This window comes from Stenella coeruleoalba (genome assembly GCF_951394435.1).
Source record: "Stenella coeruleoalba genome assembly, contig: scaffold_50, whole genome shotgun sequence".
Classification (NCBI taxonomy): Eukaryota; Metazoa; Chordata; class Mammalia; order Artiodactyla; family Delphinidae; genus Stenella; species Stenella coeruleoalba.
Window position 1 is genome coordinate 1,131,529 of NW_027645987.1, and position 13,545 is coordinate 1,145,073.

The 13,545-nt window shown below is 43.8% G+C and overlaps 1 long non-coding RNA gene across 10 annotated transcripts in view; it reads right to left on the reverse strand.

Annotated features, from left to right (window-relative positions):
- LOC307181410 overlaps positions 1–13,545 on the reverse strand; it is a 1,574,020-nt gene that overhangs the window by 964,667 nt on the left and 595,808 nt on the right. The window lies entirely within an intron of this gene.

Below are 13,545 nucleotides of genomic sequence, written 5' to 3' on the forward strand. Positions count from 1 at the left end.
ACAGCTATCGTCCAAAAATAGACTGAAGTAAGGCTGCCAAGAGGACTTGAAAGCGGGGCAGAATTGCAGGAAACCGATTTCAGGAGGTAGACTGGAATTGCATTGAAAGCATAGGAAAAGAGGCAGAACGTCCACAATGATGCACTTGGCCAAAAAGGGCGTATGCGTTTTTTCCTGAATATATTCAGGAAAAAACGCATACGCCCTTTTTGGCCAACCAAGCAAGCTTGCAAAGGAAATCTGCACTACAATGAAGTCTCACTTCCCCCCGGTCAAAAGGGCCATCTGAAAACAGTGTAAAATCCAGAAAGGCAGGACAGGCCATGGAGAACTGGGAGCCTTGTTATGCTGATGGGCGGGATGTAAATTGCCAACAACCACTCGGGAGAAGTGTATGGTGTTTCCTAAAACATCTAAAAAACAAAGCAACAGAACCTAGGGCACTTCCACTTATGGTCCTATAGCTTAGGGAAATTAAAATCAAAAAGACACAGCCACCCCAAAGTTTGGAACGGCTCTGTTTACAAGAACCTCGTTTACAGTACAAGTTCAACATCGCAGAAAGTGAAAAATGGATAAAGAAGTTGTGGCATTTACTTACAAAGCAATATCACTCAGCAATGAAATCTGTGTCATCAGGCCCTTAGCAGCACAATGAGTGGATTCAGGTATGATGATTCTAACTGAAGTAAGTCACACAGAAAAAGAAACATCATAAGATATCAGTAATACACGGAATGTAAACTTGGCTACACAGGAACTGAATTACAGAACAGAACAGGGTCTCAAATTTAGAAAACCAACTTATGCTTGCTTAAGGGGAAAGGTGAGTTGGGGTGCTGCATAAAACCAGAGATTGAAATGAGCACAGATAAAGTTCCTTAAGCCAAATATGGAATAGACAAGAGCTACTCCTTGCTCAACAAAATGGACTCAACACCGCATAATAAACGCCTAAGAATGTACCTGACTTGTAAGTATCTTAAAACCTATGGATTGCTATGTCTCCGAAAGAGAATCAAGCATGTGTACAGGGGCATAAACGCAGCAGTGATAGGATTGGAGAGGTTTGGTGAGCAAATGAAGACCCTTTGAAGTCATATTGCATGGTACCCATTACACGGGGCTTAACTCTCCAGGTTTAAGGTATTCTTCCTTCAGCTAAAACATGCATGTGGAACCCAAGTATGATCAACCATATGAACGGGAGACGTGTTCAAATATGTCTCAGTTTTCCTCCCCTGGTACTCGGGTGCAACATTCCAGACGCTTTACTAACACTCTCCCCACTTGGAGAGTCAGCGCCTTTAACCTCCTGTTTGGCCCAGTTTGCAATTTCTGCGGAAGATGAACAGGAATAGCGAGAACCAATGAGAGACTAGCTGGAGGTGTCTGGACGGGCAAAGTTAACTCTCATTTCCCACCAGGAAGAGGAAATAACCAAAGGCTCAGCGTGCCGTGCCGGAACCAGATTAGGGCCTGAAGCCATCCTGCGGTGTTGTGGCCAAGTCACAAGAAGGCGAGTTGAAGAAAGGAGCTCAGGGGCACTGTAATTCACAAACCTGCAGAGTTATAAATGACAGCTATCGTCCAAAAATAGACTGAAGTAAGGCTGCCAAGAGGACTTGAAAGCAGGGCAGAATTGCAGGAAACCGATTTCAGGAGGTAGACTGGAATTGCATTGAAAGCATAGGAAAAGAGGCAGAACGTCCACAATGATGCACTTGGCCAAAAAGGGCGTATGCGTTTTTTCCTGAATATATTCAGGAAAAAACGCATACGCCCTTTTTGGCCAACCAAGCAAGCTTGCAAAGGAAATCTGCACTACAATGAAGTCTCACTTCCCCCCGGTCAAAAGGGCCATCTGAAAAAAGTGTAAAATCCAGAAAAGCAGGACAGGCCATGGAGAACTGGGAGCCTTGTTATGCTGATGGGCGGGATGTAAATTGCCAACAGACACTCGGGAGAAGTGTATGGTGTTTCCTGAAACATCTAAAAAACAAAGCAACAGAGCCTAGGGCACTGCCACTTATGGTCCTATAGCTTAGGGAAATTAAAATCAAAAAGACACAGCCACCCCAAAGTTTGGGACGCCTCTGTTTACAAGAACCTCGTTTACAGTACAAGTTCAACATCGCAGAAAGTGAAAAATGGATAAAGAAGTTGTGGTATTTACTTACAAAGCAATATCACTCAGCAATGAAATCTGTGTCATCAGGCCCTTAGCAGCACAATGAGTGGATTCAGGTATGATGATTCTAAGTGAAGTAAGTCACACAGAAAAAGAAACATCATAAGATATCAGTAATACACGGAATGTAAACTTGGCTACACAGGAACTGAATTACAGAACAGAACAGGGTCTCAAATTTAGAAAACCAACTTATGCTTGCTTAAGGTTAAAGGTGAGTTGGGGTGCTGCATAAAACCAGAGATTGAAATGAGCACAGATAAAGTTCCTTAAGTCAAATATGGAATAGACAAGAGCTACTCCTTGCTCAACGAAATGGACTCATTACCGCATATTAAACGCCTAAGAATGTACCTGACTAGTAAGTATCTTAAAACCTATGGATTGCTATGTCTCCGAAAGAGAATCAAGCATGTGTACAGGGGCATAAACGCAGCAGTGATAGGATTGGAGAGGTTTGGTGAGCAAATGAAGACCCTTTGAAGTCATATTGCATGGTACCCATTACACGGGTCTTAACTCTCCAGGTTTAAGGTATTCTTCCTTCAGCTAAAACATGCATGTGGAACCCAAGTATGATCAACCATGTGAACGGGAGACGTGTTCAAATATGTCTCAGTTTTCCTACCCTGGTACTCGGGTGCAACATTCCAGACGCTTTACTAACACTCTCCCCACTTGGAGAGTCAGCGCCTTTAACCTCCTGTTTGGCCCAGTTTGCAATTTCTGCGGAAGATGAACAGGAATAGCGAGAACCAATGAGAGACTAGCTGGAGGTGTCTGGACGGGCAAATTTAACTCTCATTTCCCACCAGGAAGAGGAAATAACCAAAGGCTCAGCGTGCCGTGCCGGAACCAGATTAGGGCCTGAAGCCATCCTGCGGTGTTGCGGCCAGCTCACAAGAAAGCAAGTTGAAGAAAGGAGCTCAGTGGCACTGTAATTCACAAACCTGCAGAGTTATAAATGACAGCTATCGTCCAAAAATAGACTGAAGTAAGGCTGCCAAGAGGACTTGAAAGCGGGGCAGAATTGCAGGAAACCGATTTCAGGAGGTAGACAGGAATTGCATTGAAAGCATAGGAAAAGAGGCAGAACGTCCACAATGATGCACTTGGCCAAAAAGGGCGTATGCGTTTTTTCCTGAATATATTCAGGAAAAAACGCATACGCCCTTTTTGGCCAACCAAGCAAGCTTGCAAAGGAAATCTGCACTACAATGAAGTCTCACTTCCCCCCGGTCAAAAGGGCCATCTGAAAAAAGTGTAAAATCCAGAAAGGCAGGACAGGCCATGGAGAACTGGGAGCCTTGTTATGCTGATGGGCGGGATGTAAATTGCCAACAGACACTCGGGAGAAGTGTATGGTGTTTCCTGAAACATCTAAAAAACAAAGCAACAGAGCCTAGGGCACTGCCACTTATGGTCCTATAGCTTAGGGAAATTAAAATCAAAAAGACACAGCCACCCCAAAGTTTGGGACGCCTCTGTTTACAAGAACCTCGTTTACAGTACAAGTTCAACATCGCAGAAAGTGAAAAATGGATAAAGAAGTTGTGGTATTTACTTACAAAGCAATATCACTCAGCAATGAAATCTATGTCATCAGGCCCTTAGCAGCACAATGAGTGGATTCAGGTATGATGATTCTAACTGAAGTAAGTCACACAGAAAAAGAAACATCATAAGATATCAGTAATACACGGAATGTAAACTTGGCTACACAGGAACTGAATTACAGAACAGAACAGGGTCTCAAATTTAGAAAACCAACTTATGCTTGCTTAAGGGTAAAGGTGAGTTGGGGTGCTGCATAAAACCAGAGATTGAAATGAGCACAGATAAAGTTCCTTAAGTCAAATATGGAATAGAAAAGAGCTACTCCTTGCTCAACGAAATGGACTCAACACCGCATATTAAACGCCTAAGAATGTACCTGACTAGTAAGTATCTTAAAACCTATGGATTGCTATGTCTCCGAAAGAGAATCAAGCATGTGTACAGGGGCATAAACGCAGCAGTGATAGGATTGGAGAGGTTTGGTGAGCAAATGAAGACCCTTTGAAGTCATATTGCATGGTACCCATTACACGGGTCTTAACTCTCCAGGTTTAAGGTATTCTTCCTTCAGCTAAAACATGCATGTGGAACCCAAGTATGATCAACCATGTGAACGGGAGACGTGTTCAAATATGTCTCAGTTTTCCTCCCCTGGTACTCGGGTGCAACATTCCAGACGCTTTACTAACACTCTCCCCACTTGGAGAGTCAGCACCTTTAACCTCCTGTTTGGCCCAGTTTGCAATTTCTGCGGAAGATGAACAGGAATAGCGAGAACCAATGAGAGACTAGCTGGAGGTGTCTGGACGGGCAAATTTAACTCTCATTTCCCACCAGGAAGAGGAAATAACCAAAGGCTCAGCGTGCCGTGCCGGAACCAGATTAGGGCCTGAAGCCATCCTGCGGTGTTGCGGCCAGGTCACAAGAAAGCGAGTTGAAGAAAGGAGCTCAGGGGCACTGTAATTCACAAACCTGCAGAGTTATAAATGACAGCTATCGTCCAAAAATAGACTGAAGTAAGGCTGCCAAGAGGACTTGAAAGCGGGGCAGAATTGCAGGAAACCGATTTCAGGAGGTAGACTGGAATTGCATTGAAAGCATAGGAAAAGAGGCAGAACGTCCACAATGATGCACTTGGCCAAAAAGGGCGTATGCGTTTTTTCCTGAATATATTCAGGAAAAAACGCATACGCCCTTTTTGGCCAACCAAGCAAGCTTGCAAAGGAAATCTGCACTACAATGAAGTCTCACTTACCCCCGGTCAAAAGGGCCATCTGAAAAAAGTGTAAAATCCAGAAAGGCAGGACAGGCCATGGAGAACTGGGAGCCTTGTTATGCTGATGGGCGGGATGTAAATTGCCAACAGACACTCGGGAGAAGTGTATGGTGTTTCCTGAAACATCTAAAAAACAAAGCAACAGAGCCTAGGGCACTTCCACTTATGGTCCTATAGCTTAGGGAAATTAAAGTCAAAAAGACACAGCCACCCCAACGTTTGGAACGGCTCTGTTTACAAGAACCTCGTTTACAGTACAAGTTCAACATCGCAGAAAGTGAAAAATGGATAAAGAAGTTGTGGTATTTACTTACAAAGCAATATCCCTCAGCAATGAAATCTATGTCATCAGGCCCTTAGCATCACAATGAGTGGATTCAGGTATGATCATTCTAACTGAAATAAGTCACACAGAAAAGAAACATCATAAGATATCAGTAATACACGGAATGTAAACTTGGCTACACAGGAACTGAATTACAGAACAGAACAGGGTCTCAAATTTAGAAAACCAACTTATGCTTGCTTAAGGGTAAAGGTGAGTTGGGGTGCTGCATAAAACCAGAGATTGAAATGAGCAAAGATAAAGTTCCTTAAGTCAAATATGGAATAGACAAGAGCTACTCCTTGCTCAACGAAATGGACTCAACACCGCATATTAAACGCCTAAGAATGTACCTGACTAGTAAGTATCTTAAAACCTATGGATTGCTATGTCTCCGAAAGAGAATCAAGCATGTGTACAGGGGCATAAACGCAGCAGTGATAGGATTGGAGAGGTTCGGTGAGCAAATGAAGACCCTTTGAAGTCATATTGCATGGTACCCATTCTACGGGTTTCAACTACCCAGGTTTTAGGTATTCTTCCTTCAGCTAAAACATGCATGTGGAACCCAGAGTATGATCAACCATGTGATCGGGAGACGTGTTCAAATATGTCTCAGTTTTCCTCCCCTGGTACTCGGGTGCAACATTCCAGACGCTTTACTAACACTCTCCCCACTTGGAGAGTCAGCGCCTTTAACCTCCTGTTTGGCACAGTTTGCAATTTCTGCGGAAGATGAACAGGAATAGCGAGAACCAATGAGAGGCTAGCTGGAGGTGTCTGGACGGGCAAATTTAACTCTCATTTCCCAACAGGAAGAGGAAATAACCAAAGGCTCAGCGTGCCGTACCGGAACCAGATTAGGGCCTGAAGCCATCCTGCGGTGTTGCGGCCAGCTCAAAAGAAAGCGAGTTGAAGAAAGGAGCTCAGGGGCACTGTAATTCACAAACCTGCAGAGTTATAAATGACAGCTATCGTCCAAAAATAGACTGAAGTAAGGCTGCCAAGAGGACTTGAAAGCGGGGCAGAATTGCAGGAAACCGATTTCAAGAGGTAGACCGGAATTGCATTGAAAGCATAGGAAAAGAGGCAGAACGTCCACAATGATGCACTTGGCCAAAAAGGGCGTATGCGTTTTTTCCTGAATATATTCAGGAAAAAACGCATACGCCCTTTTTGGCCAACCAAGCAAGCTTGCAAAGGAAATCTGCACTACAATGAAGTCTCACTTCCCCCCGGTCAAAAGGGCCATCTGAAAAAAGTGTAAAATCCAGAAAGGCAGGACAGGCCATGGAGAACTGGGAGCCTTGTTATGCTGATGGGCGGGATGTAAATTGCCAACAGACACTCCGGAGAAGTGTATGGTGTTTCCTGAAACATCTAAAAAACAAAGCAACAGAGCCTAGGGCACTGCCACTTATGGTCCTATAGCTTAGGGAAATTAAAATCAAAAACACACAGCCACCCCAAAGTTTGGGACGCCTCTGTTTACAAGAACCTCGTTTACAGTACAAGTTCAACATCGCAGAAAGTGAAAAATGGATAAAGAAGTTGTGGTATTTACTTACAAAGCAATATCACTCAGCAATGAAATCTGTGTCATCAGGCCCTTAGCAGCACAATGAGTGGATTCAGGTATGATGATTCTAAGTGAAGTAAGTCACACAGAAAAAGAAACATCATAAGATATCAGTAATACACGGAATGTAAACTTGGGTACACAGGAACTGAATTACAGAACAGAACAGGGTCTCAAATTTAGAAAACCAACTTATGCTTGCTTAAGGGGAAAGGTGAGTTGGGGTGCTGCATAAAACCAGAGTTTGAAATGAGCACAGATAAAGTTCCTTAAGTCAAATATGGAATAGACAAGAGCTACTCCTTGCTCAACGAAATGGACTCATTACCGCATATTAAACGCCTAAGAATGTACCTGACTAGTAAGTATCTTAAAACCTATGGATTGCTATGTCTCCGAAAGAGAATCAAGCATGTGTACAGGGGCATAAGCGCAGCAGTGATAGGATTGGAGAGGTTTGGTGAGCAAATGAAGACCCTTTGAAGTCATATTGCATGGTACCCATTACACGGGTCTTAACTCTCCAGGTTTAAGGTATTCTTCCTTCAGCTAAAACATGCATGTGGAAACCAAGTATGATCAACCATGTGAACGGGAGACGTGTTCAAATATGTCTCAGTTTTCCTCCCCTGGTACTCGGGTGCAACATTCCAGACGCTTTACTAACACTCTCCCCACTTGGAGAGTCAGCGCCTTTAACCTCCTGTTTGGCCCAGTTTGCAATTTCTGCGGAAGATGAACAGGAATAGCGAGAACCAATGAGAGACTAGCTGGAGGTGTCTGGACGGGAAAATTTAACTCTCATTTCCGACCAGGAAGAGGAAATAACCAAAGGCTCAGCGTGCCGTGCCGGAACCAGATTAGGGCCTGAAGCCATCCTGCGGTGTTGCGGCCAGCTCACAAGAAAGCAAGTTGAAGAAAGGAGCTCAGTGGCACTGTAATTCACAAACCTGCAGAGTTATAAATGACAGCTATCGTCCAAAAATAGACTGAAGTAAGGCTGCCAAGAGGACTTGAAAGCGGGGCAGAATTGCAGGAAACCGATTTCAGGAGGTAGACTGGAATTGCATTGAAAGCATAGGAAAAGAGGCAGAACGTCCACAATGATGCACTTGGCCAAAAAGGGCGTATGCGTTTTTTCCTGAATATATTCAGGAAAAAACGCATACGCCCTTTTTGGCCAACCAAGCAAGCTTGCAAAGGAAATCTGCACTACAATGAAGTCTCACTTCCCCCCAGTCAAAAGGGCCATCTGAAAAAAGTGTAAAATCCAGAAAGGCAGGACAGGCCATGGAGAACTGGGAGCCTTGTTATGCTGATGGGCGGGATGTAAATTGCCAACAGACACTCGGGAGAAGTGTATGGTGTTTCCTGAAACATCTAAAAAACAAAGCAACAGAGCCTAGGGCACTGGCACTTATGGTCCTATAGCTTAGGGAAATTAAAATCAAAAAGACACAGCCACCCCAAAGTTTGGGACGCCTCTGTTTACAAGACCCTCGTTTACAGTACAAGTTCAACATCGCAGAAAGTGAAAAATGGATAAAGAAGTTGTGGTATTTACTTACAAAGCAATATCACTCAGCAATGAAATCTGTGTCATCAGGCCCTTAGCAGCACAATGAGTGGATTCAGGTATGATGATTCTAAGTGAAGTAAGTCACACAGAAAAAGAAACATCATAAGATATCAGTAATACACGGAATGTAAACTTGGCTACACAGGAACTGAATTACAGAACAGAACAGGGTCTCAAATTTAGAAAACCAACTTATGCTTGCTTAAGGGGAACGGTGAGTTGGGGTGCTGCATAAAACCAGAGATTGAAATGAGCACAGATAAAGTTCCTTAAGCCAAATATGCAATAGACAAGAGCTACTCCTTGCTCAACGAAATGGACTCAACACCGCATATTAAACGCCTAAGAATGTACCTGACTAGTAAGTATCTTAAAACCTATAGATTGCTATGTCTCCGAAAGAGAATCAAGCATGTGTACAGGGGCATAAACGCAGCAGTGATAGGACTGGAGAGGTTCGGTGAGCAAATGAAGACCCTTTGAAGTCATATTGCATGGTACCCATTCCACGGGTTTCAACTACCCAGGTTTTAGGTATTCTTCCTTCAGCTAAAACATGCATGTGGAACCCAGAGTATGATCAACCATGTGATCAGGAGACGTGTTCAAATATGTCTCAGTTTTCCTCCCCTGGTACTCGGGTGCAACATTCCAGACGCTTTACTAACACTCTCCCCACTTGGAGAGTCAGCGCCTTTAACCTCCTGTTTGGCACAGTTTGCAATTTCTGCGGAAGATGAACAGGAATAGCGAGAACCAATGAGAGGCTAGCTGGAGGTGTCTGGACGGGCAAATTTAACTCTCATTTCCCACCAGGAGGAGGAAATAACCGAAGGCTCAGCGTGCCGTGCCAGAAACAGATTAGGGCCTGAAGCCATCCTGCGGTGTTGCGGCCAGGTCACAAGAAAGCGAGTTGAAGAAAGGAGCTCAGGGGCACTGTAATTCACAAACCTGCAGAGTTATAAATGACAGCTATCGTCCAAAAATAGACTGAAGTAAGGCTGCCAAGAGGACTTGAAAGCGGGGCAGAATTGCAGGAAACCGATTTCAGGAGGTAGACTGAAATTGCATTGAAAGCATAGGAAAAGAGGCAGAACGTCCACAATGATGCACTTGGCCAAAAAGGGCGTATGCATTTTTTCCTGAATATATTCAGGAAAAAACGCATACGCCCTTTTTGGCCAACCAAGCAAGCTTGCAAAGGAAATCTGCACTACAATGAAGTCTCACTTCCCGCCGGTCAAAAGGGCCATCTGAAAAAAGTGTAAAATCCAGAAAGGCAGGACAGGCCATGGAGAACTGGGAGCCTTGTTATGCTGATGGGCGGGATGTAAATTGCCAACAGACACTCGGGAGAAGTGTATGGTGTTTCCTGAAACATCTAAAAAACAAAGCAACAGAGCCTAGGGCACTGCCACTTACGGTCCTATAGCTTAGGGAAATTAAAATCAAAAAGACACAGCCACCCCAAAGTTTGGGACGCCTCTGTTTACAAGAACCTCGTTTACAGTACAAGTTCAACATCGCAGAAAGTGAAAAATGGATAAAGAAGTTGTGGTATTTACTTACAAAGCAATATCACTCAGCAATGAAATCTATGTCATCAGGCCCTTAGCATCACAATGAGTGGATTCAGGTATGATGATTCTAACTGAAATAAGTCACACAGAAAAAGAAACATCATAAGATATCAGTAATACACGGAATGTAAACTTGGCTACACAGGAACTGAATTACAGAACAGAACAGGGTCTCAAATTTAGAAAACCAACTTATGCTTGCTTAAGGGGAAAGGTGAGTTGGGGTGCTGCATAAAACCAGAGATTGAAATGAGCACAGATAAAGTTCCTTAAGTCAAATATAGAATAGACAAGAGCTACTCCTTGCTCAACGAAATGGACTCAACACCGCATATTAAACGCCTAAGAATGTACCTGATTAGTAAGTATCGTAAAACCTATGGATTGCTATGTCTCCAAAAGAGAATCAAGCATGTGTACAGGGGCATAAACGCAGCAGTGATAGGATTGGAGAGGTTTGGTGAGCAAATGAAGACCCTTTGAAGTCATATTGCATGGTACCCATTCCACGGGTCTCAACTCTCCAGGTTTAAGGTATTCTTCCTTCAGCTAAAACATGCATGTGGAACCCAAGTATGATCAACCATGTGAACGGGAGACGTGTTCAAATATGTCTCAGTTTTCCTCCCCTGGTACTCGGGTGCAACATTCCAGACGCTTTACTAACACTCTCCCCACTTGGAGAGTCAGCGCCTTTAACCTCCTGTTTGGCCCAGTTTGCAATTTCTGCGGAAGATGAACAGGAATAGCGAGAACCAATGAGAGACTAGCTGGAGGTGTCTGGACGGGCAAATTTAACTCTCATTTCCCACCAGGAAGAGGAAATAACCAAAGGCTCAGCGTGCCGTGCCAGAACCAGATTAGGGCCTGAAGCCATCCTGCGGTGTTGCGGCCAGGTCACAAGAAAGCGAGTTGAAGAAAGGAGCTCAGGGGCACTGTAATTCACAAACCTGCAGAGTTATAAATGACAGCTATTGTCCAAAAATAGACTGAAGTAAGGCTGCCAAGAGGACTTGAAAGCGGGGCAGAATTGCAGGAAACCGATTTCAGGAGGTAGACTGGAATTGCATTGAAAGCATAGGAAAAGAGGCAGAACGTCCACAATGATGCACTTGGCCAAAAAGGGCGTATGCGTTTTTTCCTGAATATATTCAGGAAAAAACGCATACGCCCTTTTTGGCTAACCAAGCAAACTTGCAAAGGAAATCTGCACTACAATGAAGTCTCACTTCCCCCCGGTCAAAAGGGCCATCAGAATAAAGTGTAAAATCCAGAAAGGCAGGACAGGCCATGGAGAACTGGGAGCCTTGTTATGCTGATGGGCGGGATGTAAATTGCCAACAGACACTCGGGAGAAGTGTATGGTGTTTCCTGAAACATCTAAAAAACAAAGCAACAGAGCCTAGGGCACTGCCACTTATGGTCCTATAGCTTAGGGAAATTAAAATCAAAAACACACAGCCACCCCAAAGTTTGGGACGCCTCTGTTTACAAGAACCTCGTTTACAGTACAAGTTCAACATCGCAGAAAGTGAAAAATGGATAAAGAAGTTGTGGTATTTACTTACAAAGCAATATCACTCAGCAATGAAATCTATGTCATCAGGCCCTTAGCAGCACAATGAGTGGATTCAGGTATGATGATTCTAACTGAAGTAAGTCACACAGAAAAAGAAACATCATAAGATATCAGTAATACACGGAATGTAAACTTGGCTACACAGGAACTGAATTACAGAACAGAACAGGGTCTCAAATTTAGAAAACCAACTTATGCTTGCTTAAGGGTAAAGGTGAGTTGGGGTGCTGCATAAAACCAGAGATTGAAATGAGCACAGATAAAGTTCCTTAAGTCAAATATGGAATAGACAAGAGCTACTCCTTGCTCAACGAAATGGACTCAACACCGCATATTAAACGCCTAAGAATGTACCTGACTAGTAAGTATCTTAAAACCTATGGATTGCTATGTCTCCGAAAGAGAATCAAGCATGTGTACAGGGGCATAAACGCAGCAGTGATAGGATTGGAGAGGTTTGGTGAGCAAATGAAGACCCTTTGAAGTCATATTGCATGGTACCCATTACACGGGTCTTAACTCTCCAGGTTTAAGGTATTCTTCCTTCAGCTAAAACATGCATGTGGAACCCAAGTATGATCAACCATGTGAACGGGAGACGTGTTCAAATATGTCTCAGTTTTCCTCCCCTGGTACTCGGGTGCAACATTCCAGACGCTTTACTAACACTCTCCCCACTTGGAGAGTCAGCGCCTTTAACCTCCTGTTTGGCCCAGTTTGCAATTTCTGCGGAAGATGAACAGGAATAGCGAGAACCAATGAGAGACTAGCTGGAGGTGTCTGGACGGGCAAATTTAACTCTCATTTCCCACCAGGAAGAGGAATTAACCAAAGGCTCAGCGTGCCGTGCCAGAACCAGATTAGGGCCTGAAGCCATCCAGCGGTGTTGCGGCCAGGTCACAAGAAAGCGAGTTGAAGAAAGGAGCTCAGGGGCACTGTAATTCACAAACCTGCAGACTTATAAATGACAGCTATCGTCCAAAAATAGACTGAAGTAAGGCTGCCAAGAGGACTTGAAAGCGGGGCAGAATTGCAGGAAACCGATTTCAGGAGGTAGACTGGAATTGCATTGAAAGCGTAGGAAAAGAGGCAGAACGTCCACAATGATGCACTTGGCCAAAAAGGACGTATGCGTTTTTTCCTGAATATATTCAGGAAAAAACGCATACGCCCTTTTTGGCCAACCAAGCAAGCTTGCAAAGGAAATCTGCACTACAATGAAGTCTCACTTCCCCCCGGTCAAAAGGGCCATCTGAAAAAAGTGTAAAATCCAGAAAGACAAGACAGGCCATGGAGAACTGGGAGCCTTGTTATGCTGATGGGCGGGATGTAAATTGCCAACAGACACTCGGGAGAAGTGTATGGTGTTTCCTGAAACATCTAAAAAACAAAGCAACAGAGCCTAGGGCACTTCCACTTATGGTCCTATAGCTTAGGGAAATTAAAATCAAAAAGACACAGCCACCCCAAAGTTTGGAACGGCTCTGTTTACAAGAACCTCATTTACAGTACAAGTTCAACATCGCAGAAAGTGAAAAATGGATAAAGAAGTTGTGGTATTTACTTACAAAGCAATATCACTCAGCAATGAAATCTGTGTCATCAGGCCCGTAGCAGCACAATGAGTGGATTCAGGTATGATGATTCTAACTGAAATAAGTCACACAGAAAAGAAACATCATAAGATATCAGTAATACACGGAATTAAACTTGGCTACACAGGAACTGAATTACAGAACAGAACAGGGTCTCAAATTTAGAAAACCAACTTATGCTTGCTTAAGGGTAAAGGTGAGTTGGGGTGCTGCATAAAATCAGAGATTGAAATGAGCACAGATAAAGTTCCTTAAGTCAAATATGGAATAGACAAGAGCTACTC